This window comes from Gracilinanus agilis, chromosome 3 (assembly GCF_016433145.1).
Source record: "Gracilinanus agilis isolate LMUSP501 chromosome 3, AgileGrace, whole genome shotgun sequence".
Classification (NCBI taxonomy): Eukaryota; Metazoa; Chordata; class Mammalia; order Didelphimorphia; family Didelphidae; genus Gracilinanus; species Gracilinanus agilis.
The window spans coordinates 575,208,910-575,224,619 of record NC_058132.1 but is presented as its reverse complement, the minus strand read 5'-3'; the positions used below and the strand labels follow the sequence as shown (position 1 = coordinate 575,224,619).

At 32.9% G+C, this 15,710-nt stretch overlaps 1 pseudogene; it reads left to right on the top strand.

The window, feature by feature from the left end:
- The first annotated feature begins 14,577 nt into the window (after window positions 1–14,577).
- Window positions 14,578–15,300, top strand: LOC123241862 (annotated as a pseudogene).
- The last annotated feature ends 410 nt before the right edge of the window (window positions 15,301–15,710 follow it).

Here is a 15,710-nt window from a genome sequence, read left to right as displayed (position 1 = left end):
TCTCATATTATACATCTATAATATGATATCCATGTAGCATCCTTAAGAGAGGGTGCCTCCTCTTGATATCTTGATATCTTGACACGGATAAGGATACCAATAGAGCACGTCAAATGCCTTTCATTTGTCTCTTTAATTCTCCCATATTATATTCACTCATTGGCCCTCAGATAAGGATGTCCCCTTCAAAAGCTATATGAATGCCTAAAGGTATCTCAAAGCCAATATTTCCAGTATTCTCACCCTACCTTTTTAGACCATTCTGCTCTCATCACTACAAAAGCAGGAAGAAAACAAATGAAAATGAGGGCCATTTTTCTTTTTCTTTGTTCCTCGTGTTGCCATGGTAAAAGTAGCTGTCACCTAGAGTTTGGACTAACTTATAACAAGCTAAGTAAAAGTTTGGACTAACTTATCAATATTTAGATAAGCTGTTACTCTGAGAACAACAACAAAAAAAGATTATTTAAAGTCTTACCAGAAGGTGTAATCTTCCAAATTTAGGGGAGATTTTAATTTATTTTGAGAAACCAGGGGTCATTTCCATACCACATATAGGCATGAAACTATAATTTCAGGGCACATAATTATTATTATTTCCTTCATAGTTGCCATCACCATTATCATCATCAAGTAAGTTGTGTCAATATTTGGATCATTAGCTCATAGATTTAGAGTTCATTGAAGGCTTAGAACAAATTCACTATGCATAAGAAGTGTTATGGATAAGACAAAGCAAAAACAAATATTAAAAACATAAAAAGGAGTAAACAAGTGAGTTATACTGAAACTATAGATGACAAACACTATCAATATTAAACATATGTAGGGGGCAACTGAGTGGCTCAGTGGATTGACAGCTGGGCCTAGAGATGGGAGGTCCTAGGTTCAAATCTGGCCTCAGACACTTCCTAGCTTTGTGACCCTGGGCAAGTCACTTAATCCACATTGCCTAGCAGTTACCACTCTTCTGCCTTGGAGTCAATACGCAGTATTGACTCGAAGACAGAAAGTAAGGGTTTAAAAAATAATAAAATAAAATAAAATAAAATTGAAGGTCAAAGAAATGAAATGACTTGTTCAAGGACACAAAGGTAGAAATAATTACATATGTGTTGAGACACTTAGCAATTGTCTCTTATTTTTGCTACATAATATTTGGTTTTAGTTATAGTGGTATTTAGAATATGTATGGATGTATATTACTATATAATTTCTAAAGTACAAACTTAAGTAATAGGAAAGTAGAATGTCTTTCACTATTAACTCTTCGAAAGCCTGATTTTAGACAATATGTCAAAAGCAAATAAGGTTTTTTTCACATAACAAAAATTTCAGGATTAAAATAGTTGTGATTAAATTTTGTAGGGACTTTTGATTATCGAATGGTCCTTGGGAATTACATTAAACAATGTCTGGCTCTTAAAATATGGCTTATTTCAGAATTAGATTTCTTCATTAGTACAGTCTACTAATTTCTTTCATCTTGTGTCTAATGACCTCAGTTAACAAATACTATATATCTTCACTTATAAAGTATAGGTTTCTATTACATTTAATTACTTTCCACTGCAATTTACATTAAAAATACAGCAATTAAACTCTACTGTTTGTTAAAAAAAGATGATAAATTCAGATATATAAGCTCAACTAAAGCATTTTCTTAAACCTCATAAAATGTGAGAATCACTTCATTTACTCACCAAGAAATAAAACTCAAATTGTTAAAGATATATCCAAGATAGCCTAAACACTATTAAAGAGAAAGAAAGAGCAGTAGATTTGGAGTTAGAAAATGTGTTTTTCTATTCTAGCTATGATTCTTATTTGTTTTATGACCTTGAAAAAGTACTTGACCTTTCCTCTTTCATTATGAGTAAAAATGAAAATGAATGCTTTACTTACCTATAGGGCAGTTTCTGTGAAGATACACTGCTTTCTTGTAAGAATGATATAATTATGAATATGAATTAGTTTAAATAGAGGATTAACACTATAACAGTATCATCAAATAAATAATAATATCTAACAAAATATATAATGATTATATATGTTTGTATAAGCTATATAGATTTCCAGTATTACCAATATGTTCCTTAAATTATATAAGGATGTCTTTGCTTTGTATTTCAGTGTTAAAAAGTATAATTTAAAATTATAATATGAAGGAAAATAAAGTATATATCTCATAAGTTTATTTCAAAAATTAAATCAAATAATATACATAAAACATTTTGTAAAATTTTAAAATAGATATATAAATTATTATTAATATTATTTTAACACAAGTAATTCATCCATATACGTAGATTTACAACCAGCATGAGATTAATCTGAACTTCAACTATGCAAGGACAAAATCATGATTCTGTGATTGCTGAGCTAATAATATGAATGTACATACATACACATATATATATACATATATATGTATACACATACATACATACACCTATAACTACAAATTTAAGACAAATAAGTCTGTAACTACTCTCCAAATAAAGTTGTCAAGCAGCTTAGTAAAATATGGTTCTATGTCACAGAACTGAAATGGTAAAATCATTTAACAATTTCTAGCTACATTCACACTTGTCATAAAATCCTATACAATGTGACTAATAAACTAGCTGACATTTCAGTGAACTAGATCACTTAAATTTATTGAAAATCTTTCTATCCTAGCCCAGCCAAGCCATTTAAATATCATAAAAGGAGGTTTTTAGTATACAACTATAGGACAGCTTTGGAAAGTTTTCAGTAGTAAATGAAATTACCCAAAGTGTTCCCAAGAAATGTATAGAAGCTTGGAGTGAATCAAATGACAAGGGGCTAAGGAAAAAAAACTTTCACATGAGAAAGAAATGGTCATTTTACACACAAGAATAACTGTTGGAGACTCACTGAAAGTCTTTGGGTCTCATAGAATTTTGTCTTCTTGTAGACATACTATGAAATTTTGCTTGAAAATATGTTCCATTACTTTTTCTGCTTACCTCTGTATATGGAGAACATTGAAAGTCAGGCTATAGCAGTCTTATACTTGTTGAATAAATTTTAGGAGTTTTGCATTAAAAGAAAATTTCCTTTTCTTTGTCTGATTTCCCTTCATCTCTTTTAACTGGAGAAGCAGAAATAACTTGCATTTATCAAGGAAATCATTCTTGGTAATATAAACCTTGAATACTTTATTGAGGTCTGTTTGCAAATTTTACAAATGGCAGTTCAGTAATCCTATGACTCATGATATCTTTAAACAGCTATTTTGGGTCTGAACAATTTAGTTGGCCTGGTTTACCAAGGATAATTGTCTGAATACTCAATGAAACTAAACTGCATTATCTTGTATCTCTTCTTTGAGTTTGATTTAATTTCTTTAAGGCTATGGCAGACAGCTTGTATAAGTGCCACCATATGGTCTTCTCACTGAGTAGAAAAGCTTTTCTAAGGTGTGAACAATTAAAAGATAGAAATAAGACTAATATAATCAGTTTTATCAGAGGAGGAAATTGGTGATATGGGCGTGGCCTCAAGGTTATGATGATGAAAAGAGATAAATTTCATGGATTTTTTTGAAGTTCTAAAACACTGAACACAAATATATCCATTGGTTAGCCACCAAAAAAATACTTTCAATCTCTCTTACACTCTTGATTTGCTGTTGGTCCATATTAGATTTTTTCTTTAAAATCTAATAATCTATGCTAATTTAAACATATGTGACAACTTGCTTTAAGTAAGAAAAGAAGAAAAAAACCTAAACATGTTTGGACAGCCAATAAGTAAATATAAGGGCCTCCTCTTTGCCTGTTAACTACGGGGGATGCAAAGAAAGAGGAGAGAATTCCAGTTCTCAGGGAGCTAACAGTCTCACTAGGGAGACAACAGGAAAACAATTCTATAAAAAAAAAATATATATATATATGTATATATATATATATACATACAGAACAAATAAATAATCAAATCTATGCTAAAAGTGGACTGTATTATGCCACAGATTAATTTGGAAAAAGCAGTAGTAACAAGTATTATCTAAAACAAATTAATCATAAATAATGAATATATCTTAGGCAATAAGGAGGCATAGTAAACAGAGCTAGTTGCTTGTGTCAGGAAGAACTGACTTCAAGTTTCGTGTCAGGCACTTAGTAGTTCTGTGAACTTGACCACTTCTTTTAACCTGTCTGCCTCAGTTTCTGTAACTATAATTGGGATAATTATAACACTTTTCAAGAATATTATTAGATTTGAATCTGGTGCAATTTAAAAAAAAAATAGCATAGTTCCTACCACATAGTAGGTACCTAATAAATACTTGTTCCCTTTTTGATTGAGAAAGAAAAGCAAGGAAAATATATTATACTTAATAGTATCATATTCAATGAAACAATAGCTATATTTAATTATAATAAAAAGAAAAATATTTAATTGCAAAAAGGACTATACAATATGACAGTAATTTCAGTAACTATAGTAAGCCTCCTTTTGACACAGAAAAATATAGAAGAAAGATTTAAAAAAGGAATTTGAATGTTGGGACAAAAAAAGACACCAAAGCACCTTGGCTTTTACTGAATGGCATTATTGAGAGATATCTTTTCTTTTCAAATCTACAGTATAACGTATCATCTTCCTGCATGAATATATCATCTAGATAATTTCATCCTAGATAATAATTATTCAAAAGTTCAAAAATAGATATAATGAATATATTTATTAAATAAAATGATGACAATGAGAAAATACAATAAAATGTGTAAAATATTTCAAAAACATACTCGGAATAAAATTTATAACTTTGAATACTTTTATTGGAAAGAAAATAATAAAGGATTATGTATTAATGTAAAAAATAAGATAGCAATGATTTCTAAAGAGGAATAAAATATATACTCGAAAAACAGTGGGAAAAGCAAAAATAATCACAAAAGTTTTACCTATTAGGAATATGAAAATTTATATAGTTAATTAAGTCAAAAGAGAGAAGTAAACTAGAGTATTAAGACCAATAAGGAGGAGATTTTTTTTAGAAATGAATTGGAAACAAAAACTTTAGAAATTATTATAGTCCATTTTCAAACAACAAAAAAGGAAATGTATTCAGAAAGTATGACTATTTACCAATAATATAAATAGCCCTGAAATTCAACAAAGCATTAAAAAAGAAAATCTTAAAAACAAAAATAACCAAGCTTTTTTTTTAAACCCTTAACTTCTGTGTATTGGCTCCTTGGTGGAAGAGTGATAAAGGTGGGCAATGGGGGTCAAGTGACTTGCCCAGGGTCACACAGCTGGGAAGGGTCTGAGGCCAGATTTGAACCTAGGACCTCCTGTCTCTAAGCCTGACTCTCAATCCACTGAGTTACCCAGCTGCTCCCCCAAACAAGCTTTAAGAAAATATTCAAGCCCACCTCAGCCACTTAATATAATAGCCAAGAGAGTAAAATGGAGAATAAAATAGTAACTACCTCACAAGGTTGTTAATATTTTATTAATTTAGTCCATGTTTAAATAACGTGATAATTATTTTGATCAGTATTTTTATAGGTTTTTGAACTTACTTTTTTTAATTTTAGCATTCTCTTTAGTAAATTATTTGCTTGCTCTATTTTAAAATATAATTCTCTTCCTGTTAAAATTTGATGATTTTTAGCATTTTCCATTTATATGATCTCCCTTTCTGACTCTTCCACCAAAGATAAATATACCAGCAGAGTCAAAAACCAATGCTATCTTTGCTTTCTCAAGTAGCTTTTGGGAGGGAAAAATAATCCCTGCTTAGTTTTAGGACTCTAAATATTCTTCTAGGCACCTTTCTACTCTACACCATTATTATACATTTTTAATACTCTATACTGGATTTCCATCTTCCTTTACCACATTTTGTAAGTTTAGTGGAAGCTGAGTTTATTTATTTTGGCAGTCTCTATCAACAGTCTTGGAATTGCCCAACATAAGGGATGCCGTAGGCTGCTCTTAATTACATCACTCCTCTTTATATGGCTGGAAGCAGAATCAGTGGACACTGCTTGTTGTAATCTGGCAGTGGAAGGGGAAAAGGGAGGTATCCTACTAATATTTTGCCACAGAAGGATCCCTATATTGGTCCCAATAATAAGTCATATGGATTGTTTGTAGTGTTAGGAACAGAAAAGAGGTACTTATTGAATACTTTAAGATTTAAAATTCTCCAGAGATAATTCATAAAGTTATTACTTTGCTTAACATGTGGATTGACTTATAATACCTCAACTTTTGGCACATGATTATCTGCTGAGTTTTTGATAGGTTCCTTATAAAACAAAATTCCCATCTTCCCATTCATGTGGATTTAGCTCTTTTTTTTTCCTTTTTTTTTCTCAAAGATGAACAACATCAATTCAAAGTATTGATTGATTTAGGAAGGATTTGATTTATGGCTCAATCTATGCCTACCTTGATTTCATCTTTCTGTTCTCTGGCTATTTCTCTCTGGATATATAATTCCTAAGTGTTAAAAATTATTAAGAAGCCCAAACAAATGGAGTAAATCCCTTTTATTCTTGGCAAATTTCCTAATAAGTCTATATGAGTCACCACATCCTGCCCTACTAACTCAACGTACTTTCATAAGGCAGCAGAAGGGACATATCTACCCTAGCTAAGTGCTAAATATAGTGTCTCTGGTTAGTATTCTTTGTATGTGATAGTTAAGTAAATTTCTATTCACTATTGAAAAACTATGAATGTGTCATTTTATTCTAGGACTGAACTTAAACTGTCAAATCTGACCATTACATATTTGTGCTTGTCTTATTTATTTATTTTATGTGAATGGGGATTGGATAGAATGTCTAGTCCTTATTCTAATTCATCATTTGACCCAGAGTGCTGAAAATGGATAACTATTTAACATGAATATAGTGGGAGGGATTTATTTGCTATTCTTTTAGGAGTATAAACACACAGAACAGTTTACCTCAGAGGGATGCATCCAGAAAATGTGAATTTGATAATAAGGCAAAGAAGTGCTAGCTACATTTATAAATGGAAAACTTTTAACATTTGGAACTAATAATTCTCTCAAATGCAAACAACCTATATCTTTAGATAATAAATAAATATATATTTTAATATCATTGTGGTTTATGAAATTACATAAAGATATATATATTCTTTAGAGTTAGTAATATCTAATAAAGTCCCAGGGAAATGTGACATTGCAGAATCCAGTTTTTCTCTGCAATAGAAATATGGTAGTAGATATGACCAGAGAAGCAGGACATTGAAAATAGCATATTTGTATAGATTCATAATATAGATTTTAAAAGGAATAGAAGGTTGAGAAGACTAAAAAATAATTAGACATACTTTACAACAACTGAATCTAGAAAATTGAAGAAGATAAAGTAAGAGGAATTGTGGTCAGGGACATATGATACATTGAAAAGAAAAATAATATTGTGCCCCATGTCATTTTTAAATAAATATTCTATGGGTGAAAAAGTCAAAATTAATGAAAAAGAAGATTCAAAAATAATCAGGGTCAAGGAATTCAGATACATTATGTGAAGTGTCAGAAGGGTGGGATGCTTGAACAGGTAATATAATGAAACAGAAATAAAATGTTATTTTTTTTATTTTTTAGAAAAATGTTTTCCATGGTTACATGATTCATGTTGTTACTTTACCATCCACACCCCAAAACCACCCCCTCCCCCATAACCAACGTGCATTACCACTGGTTCCTTCATGTGTCATCAATCAAGACCTATTTCCATATTATAGATACTTGCACTAGGGTGATCATTTAGAGTCTACACAATAAATCATGTCCACATCAAACCATGTATCCAAGCAGTTGTTTTTCTTCTGTGTTTCCACGCCTGTAGTTCTTCCTCTGAATGTGGGTAGCGTTCTTTTGCTTAAATCCCTCACAATTGTCCTGAATCATTGCATTGCTACTAGTACATAAGTCCATTACATTCAATTTTACCACAGTGTATCAGTCTCTGAGTATAATGTTCTTCTGGCTCTGCTTCTTTCACTCTGCATCCATTCCTGGAGGTCTTTCCAGTTCACATGGAATTCCTCCACTTCATTATTCTTTTGAGCACAATAGTATTCCATCACCAGCATATACCACAATTTGTTCAGCCATTCCCCAATTGAAGGGCATACCCTCATTTTCCAGATTTTTGCCACCACAAAGAGCACGACTATAAATATTTTTGTACGTCTTTTTCCCTATGATCTCTTTTGGGTGCAAAGCCTGCAGTGGTATGGCTGGATCAAAGGGCAGGAAATCTTTTAGAGTTCTTTGGGCATAGTTCCAAATTGCCATCTAGAATGGTTGGACCCATTCACAACTCTAACAGCAGCACATTAATGTCCGAATTTTGCCACATCCCCTCCAACATTCATTACTCACCACTGCTTTCATTTTAGCCAATCTTCTAGGTGTGAGGTGATACCTCAGAGTTGTTTTGATTTGCATTTCTCTAATTATTAGAGATTTAGAACACTTTCTCATGTGCTTATTGATACTTTTGATTTCTTTTTCTGAAAATTGCCTCTTCGTGTCCCTTGCCCATTTATCAACTGGGGAATGGCTTGATTTTTTTTTGTACAATTGACTTAGCTCCTTCTAATTTTGAGTAATTAGACTTCTGTCAGAGTTTTTTTGTTACAAAGATTTTTCCCAGTTTGTTGTTTTCCTTCTGATTTTGTTTGCATTGTTTTGGTTTGTACAAAAACTTTTTCATTTAATGTAATCAAAATTATTTTACATTTTGTAATTTTTTTCTGACTTTTGCTTGGTTTTAAAATATTTCCTTTCCCAGAGATCTAACAAGTATATTATTCTGTGTTTGCCTAATTTTCTTATAGTTTTCTTCTTTATATTCAAGTCATTCACCCATTCTGAATTTATCTTAGTGTAGGGAATGAAATGTTGATCTAAACCTAATGGTTTTTTGTCCCAAAGTTGGGCTTTTGGGGTTTATCATACACTGTCTTGCTGATGTCACCTATCCGAAATCTATTCCACTGATCCTCCCATCTGTCTCATAACCAGTATCATATTATTTTGATGACCACTGATTTATAGTATAGTTTAATATCTGGTACTGCTAGGCCACCTTCCTTCACATTTTTTTCATTATTTCCCTTGATATTCTTGATCTTTTGTTATTCCAAATGAACTTTGTTATGGTTTTTTCTAATTAGGTAAAAACGTTTTTTGGTAGTTTGATAGGTATGACACTAAATAAGTAAATCAATTTATGTAGATTGTTCATTTTTATTATGTTAGCTCATCCTACCCATGATTGCAACTCTTGCCTTCTTTTTCTCAGTTGAAGCCCAATAGATTTTGCTCTAGTCTTTTATTTTTATTCTTTGTATATCTTCTTGTCTCATGTGTTTTCTTGTAGACAACATATGGTAGGATTTTGATTTCTAATCCACTCTGTTATTTGCTTCCATTTTATGGGCAAGTTCATCCCATTCACATTCAGAGTTGTAATTATCAACTGTGTATTCCCAGACATTTTGATTCCCTCTCCTTGTCCTGCCTTTTCTTCTTTCACTATTTCCTTCTATACCAGTGTTTTATTTTAATAAGTTTCCACTAATCCCCTCCCTTATTGTACTTCCCTTTCTACCCCCTCCCTTCTTATTCCCCTCTTATTGTTCTTTAGGGTCTTTTTAAGCTACCTCCTGCCCTCTACTTCCCTTGTATTACTTCTCTCCCCACCAGTCCTTTTGTTACCCTTCTACTTCTCTATTGGGCCTGAATCAATTCTCTGCCCCAATGGATCTGCTTGTTCTTCCATCTTTAAGTTAATTTCAATGCACTTAAGAACTAAGTATTTCCTCTCTCCAACCTCTTTACTCTTCCAGTGTATTGGTCTTCTCCCCTTTTCGCCCCACAAGCTTTGTATGGAATATATATTTTCTCATTTTGTCAGATTTCCCATTTTCCTTAATAGTTTCTTCTTTGTTTCCCCTTTAGTTACACATACACACACACATATATATGTATATCTTGACATTTCATTCTATACAATTTGTCACTGTTCCCTCTAAGTAATCTTCTTCTAGTTACCCTGTTGATATTAACAGTTTTTGCTATTTACCAATATCTTCTTCTCTTCTAGGGATACAAATTGATTGAATTTATTGGGTCCCTTAAAGAAAAGGTGTATTTTTGTTTGTTTGCTTATTTCCCCCCACTCAGCTCTCTTAATTAACTTATGGTGATTCCCTTGAGTTCTGTGTTTGGGTAGCAAACTCTCTGTTTGAGTCTGATTTTTTCTTTATGAATGCCTGGAAGTCTTCAATTTATTGAATGATCATACTTTCCCCAGCAAGAATATAGTCAGTTTTGTTAGATAGTTGATTGTTGGATACCAGTTCTCTATCTTTCTGGAATATTATATTCCATGCCTTCCAGTCCTTCAGTGCAGATGCTGCCAGATCCTGTGTTATCCTAAATATGGTTGCCTGGTATCCGAATGACTTCTTAGCACCTTGTCATATTTTCCCCTTGGTCTGGTAGTTTTTTAATTTAGCTATTATATTCCTGGAATTTGTAAGTTGTAGATTAAATGTAGGAGGTGATCTGTGGATTCTTTCAATTTCCACTTTTCCCTCTTGTTAGAGAATGTTAGGTCAGTTTTCTCGGATAATTTCCTATAGGATGATGTCCAGACTTTTTCTTTTGTCATGATGTTCCAATAAATCAATTATTCTTAAATTGTCTCTTTGAGATCTCTTTTCAAGATCTTTGGTTGTGTCAATGAGTTGTTTCATATTCTTCTCAAATATTTCATTTTTTAAAAGAAAGAATCTTTAGAAAACAAGAATAGAAAAGAGGGCAGCTTGTTTGCTCAGTGAATTGAGAATCAGGCAAAGGGATGGGATGTTCTCAGTCCAAATATGACCTCAGACACTTTATAGCTTTGTTAGTCTATATGTCACTTAATTCCCAACTCATCTCTGGATTGTTGTGTTCTGTCATAGTCAAAAACTATAAGGAAGCATAGTAACAAGATAGCACATGTTACAAAGAAGATAAACTGAGTGAGGTGAAAGAAATTGTGAGGAATCTCCTAAAATCATGAAAAGAAATTATTAGTTTAAATATCTTTGGATATTAAGTCTGGAGAAGGGAACAGATGAGAAATGTTGCTTTTCCAATTGATTATTATAAAAGATAGCATGTGAAAGACTTGTTCACTGTAGTTTGAGTGAGCAAAACTAAAAGGAAAAAATAGAAGCATCAAAGTATTAGACTGAATGTTGATGAAAGGTATTCCTCAAGTGGGGTCTGCAAGTCCATTTCTTTGAGCATGAGTTGGACTGAATAGTTGCTTAAATATGTCAGAATTTTGGAATACATGATTTTGTGGTACCAGGATCAAAGTATTATCATAAAGGCTGATTAGTTACAGAATTGAAAAAGATATAGTTCTTATCCCTTTGGAGTGTACAATCTAGTAGTTTTAAAAGGACATGTACAAAAATCCCTAAGGTACTTCAAAAAGATAAAGTAAGTATCCAAAGAAAGGTTTAAAGTATTCTCAAATTTCAGTGGGAGAAGAAATCTTACTGCTGGATCTATTTAGGAAAATTTTTATAACAAGAGGTATCTAAATCTGGCCTTTTTAAATGAGAAAAAATTGAATAGATGGAGAAAGGAATAGAGGGCATTTTGAGGAGAGAGAACATTCTGAATAAATATATCAAGAAATGAGGCTAAGCTTAGAAAATGTTGATAAGTACATAGCCTAATTTAATAAGTATTATTTCATAATAATAATTTTTTAATTAAAAAGGCAGTTAGATATTGTATTCAGCTGTCAATCAGAAGACCAAAGTTCAAATACAACTTCATACATTTACTCTCTATGTGACCCTGGGCAACTCAGTTTACCTCTGTTAGCCTTAGTTTCTTCATCTGTAAAATATGGAAAACAATAGCACCTATCTTGCTGGTTTGTTTTGAGGATCAAATGAGATAATAGTTGTAAAGCACAATGTCTGCTACATCATGGTATATAAAAGAATTAGCTATTAATAAACAATAGTTCATCATTCAAGATTTTTTAAAACTTAGTTGAACAAGTAAAATCATTTTGCTTTTGAAAATTAATTCAACAGTGATTTATAGATTGAAATAGAAAGAGGAAAGAGATTCAAGGCAGGTTAGCAAGTTCAGAGTCTATTCCTATAATCTTCAAAAAGAAGCAGACTCTACTAGAACTTGTGCAAGAGTCCTTTTCATAGAGGACCTCTCTAATTTCTTTTCATGCTGCCTCATGAATCAGAAACCAAAAAAGAAGTGTAACTTTAATACTGTTTAACTTTTCAGTGCCATCAGAGCAGATAAGCTACTTTTTGTTCAACATGGACACACATAATTATTCATCTCAGTTTATGCTCACTGGATTCTTAGAAAAAAATCAAAGAAATCTATTTTAGATACAGGTCAAAATTGCATGGTGATATATGGGTTTGATGCTTCCTTTTATGAAATGAACTCTAAAATGTTACCTAATTTGAGACTAAAAAAGGTACAAGCTCACTTTGCTATGTTTTCATCTTTTTATTTTTAATTTTTAAAGATCACACTGTATCTATTCTTTACTCTGTCAGTCTTATCCCAAAACTATAAAACTCTGACATATAATGACCCTTCAGATTTACCATCTAAGATAACAGTATAATAACTTATGACCTTAATTCTTTTCTTCATTTTCTTCATATAGAAGATTTATCCTCTCAATTGCTATTTTATTGTGGTACATTATAGGCTCAAATGAGCATAAATTTAGATCTGAAAGAGAATTTAGAGGTCATTACTACAACTTCCTTATTTTGCAGATGAATAGACTGAGGCCGAGAGACTAAGTGATTTCTTCAGGGTCCTGTAGGTAATAAGCAACAGAACTGATTCCATCTCAGGTCCTATGTTTACACCAATAATGCTCTTTTCCCTAAAAATACATGCCTTTCCTGCTGTTTTGTCAGTAACATCTCTTTAATTTATGATATTTGTTAAATCTACATTGAATCAGCTGGAGTTATTGAATGTGCACACTGTTGAAATTAGAATTCCAGGAGGGGGCTAGGTGGTTTAGTGAATGGAAAGCCAGGTTCAGAGAAGGAAGATCCTGGGTTCATATCTGGCCTCAGACACTTCCTAGCTGGTTGACCCTGGACAAATCACATAACTCCCATTGCCTAGCCCTTACCACTCTTCTGCCTTAGAATCAATACACAGGTAAGGGTTTTAAAAAATAGAGTTCCAGACTACCCACATAAATATTTCCACTTATTAATATATATGTAAATGTGTATGTATGCAAATACATACACAAAAATACATACATTATATATATATATGTATATATGTATATATAGAGAGACAGAGACAGAGACAGAGACAGAAAGACAGAGAGGCAGAGACAGAGAAAGAGACAGATAGAGAGTTCCCAGATGAGGGAATTCCCTCTAACAATGAAAATTATCTGCTCTTCTGGAATTATAATCTAAGAGAATGACGCAGACTACTAAAACTACCTGCCCAAGATTGGACTTGAATTAGATCTTCCTGACTCCACTGAACCTTGCTGCCATGTGAGTGTGTGTGTGCATATATACACATAGATAGCAGCATAGTGTAATGGAAACATACATATATACATCTGTATTTATATAAACATATATCTATGCACTATACATATATACATATAATCAAACATACATACATACATACCACACAAGAATCTATATTATACATGTATGTCTATATATCCATATATACTAATTAGGTATTGATAAAAATCCACATATATATATATATATATGTATATACTTCTGTGCATGTGTATGGAGAAATTTGGTTTTTCAATGCTAATAGTTTTTAATTTATATTTTTACAAATTTACCACTTTACTTTTGAATAATGTTCTAATTTATCTTGATATTTCAGCTGTTTGATCTTTGTGTAATTAATTGTTAATTATTCAGGCAAATCATTTAATAGAATCACCCCTACAAAGAGAAGCCAAGGGGGAAATAGCTAGGACTGGGTAACCTGTCTGACCTCAGTTGCTTCCTGCCCTGGACTTAGTTTTCAGTTCTGCAGACTTAAGAGTCATCAAAGTCTGGTGGCAAGACAAAAGTCAAGACTGCTGTTGATGGCTCAGGATACAGGAGATGACTTTGGCTTCTTCACCATCTTACCAAGCCCTAAGAAGTCCACAAGCACCTGCTTCTTCCACCTTCATAGCTATTGGAACAAATTCTTCTCATCTGCCCCTTCCACTGGGGGAACATCTTGACATGGCTACAGTAGATATCCTCCTAATTTACTGATGGGTATGAAACCCTTTGATTATCCTGAACCTGGTTTAGCCTACCTGCTCAGGTGTGACTGCTGAACATGCTACACCTTCTTGGAGCCACAGGTGAGAGCTGGGTGGCAGTTGGACACCAAAGGAGGATGAGTTCTGGCTCTGGCACTGGCAAGTCCTCACACAACAGTTTCACTCAAGTCTCTACTTCCATAGCTCGACATAAGCCTTCCTAATGGCTAAAGAGGCTCAACTTTGCCTGTGTGACATTGGGCATAAGGTGGAATACGGGATCCTGAGATGTGAAGTTCAAATTGAGCACATCAAGTCTTACCTTAGCCAACCGCCATCAACCAAGGGCAAAGTTGTGATTGTTGTTATAGATATTTTGGACTGGCAAATGCTCAATACCAGATATATGGTTGATATGATTGCAGCCCATGGATATAGAGCAACCAGCCCAGACTTCTTCGTAGGGAAAGAACCTTAGCACACACCTGATGATTAATCTACCTTCCAGGACTGGCTGAAAATGGGAAATGCCAGAAATGTTGACAAAGAAACCAGTGTGGTTCTGAGGATTCTGAAAGAGAGTGCCATGCCCATAGAATTGGTATTGGTGGATTCTGCTGGAGTGGAATTGTTGTACATGATCAGATGATGAAAAATCTGGAATTAAAAACAAGAATATCAGTCTATGGCATTATCAGAGATGCTGAAGATGTCCATAGTTTGAAGACTCCTACACTTTTTATTTTTGCAAAGAAAGATGCTATAATTCCTCTTGAGCAAGTGACTGCTGACACAGAAGTTGAAAGAACATGCCAAAGTTTATTACAAAATTCAAATATTTCCTGGGCAAACTCAGGGGTTTGTGCATTGCCAGAGAAAAGATTGGAACCCTAAAAGAGAAGCCAAAGGATTGACACTTGACCCTTGGCCCTTGATCCTTTCATGAATATATAGTTTAGCAGACCTAGATTTATTTAATGGCTCATGATTTCTTGCTGCAGTGGTCAGAATGCCCCTTTTTCTAAATTTCTGTATCAAACACTTGATTTCCTGGGTAGAGCATTAATCTAAATATCTGAAGGCTTAATTATAAATCCTATCCTTCTGGAGAGAACTCTTTGTTCATGGATAAGTCACTTTTCCTTTATGGTCCTCAGTTTCTCCATTTGTGAAATATATGAAATGATACATTTGCTACTTAACTCCCCAGATATGTATGTATTATATTTGTATTATGAAGATTAAATAAGAAGGTGAGTTTAGAACACAGTGTATAACTATTTGCTGTTAGACTACATAATTACCATACTAGTAATTGGCAACCACTTCCATTTCCTTTTTAGGGCCACATAAAGC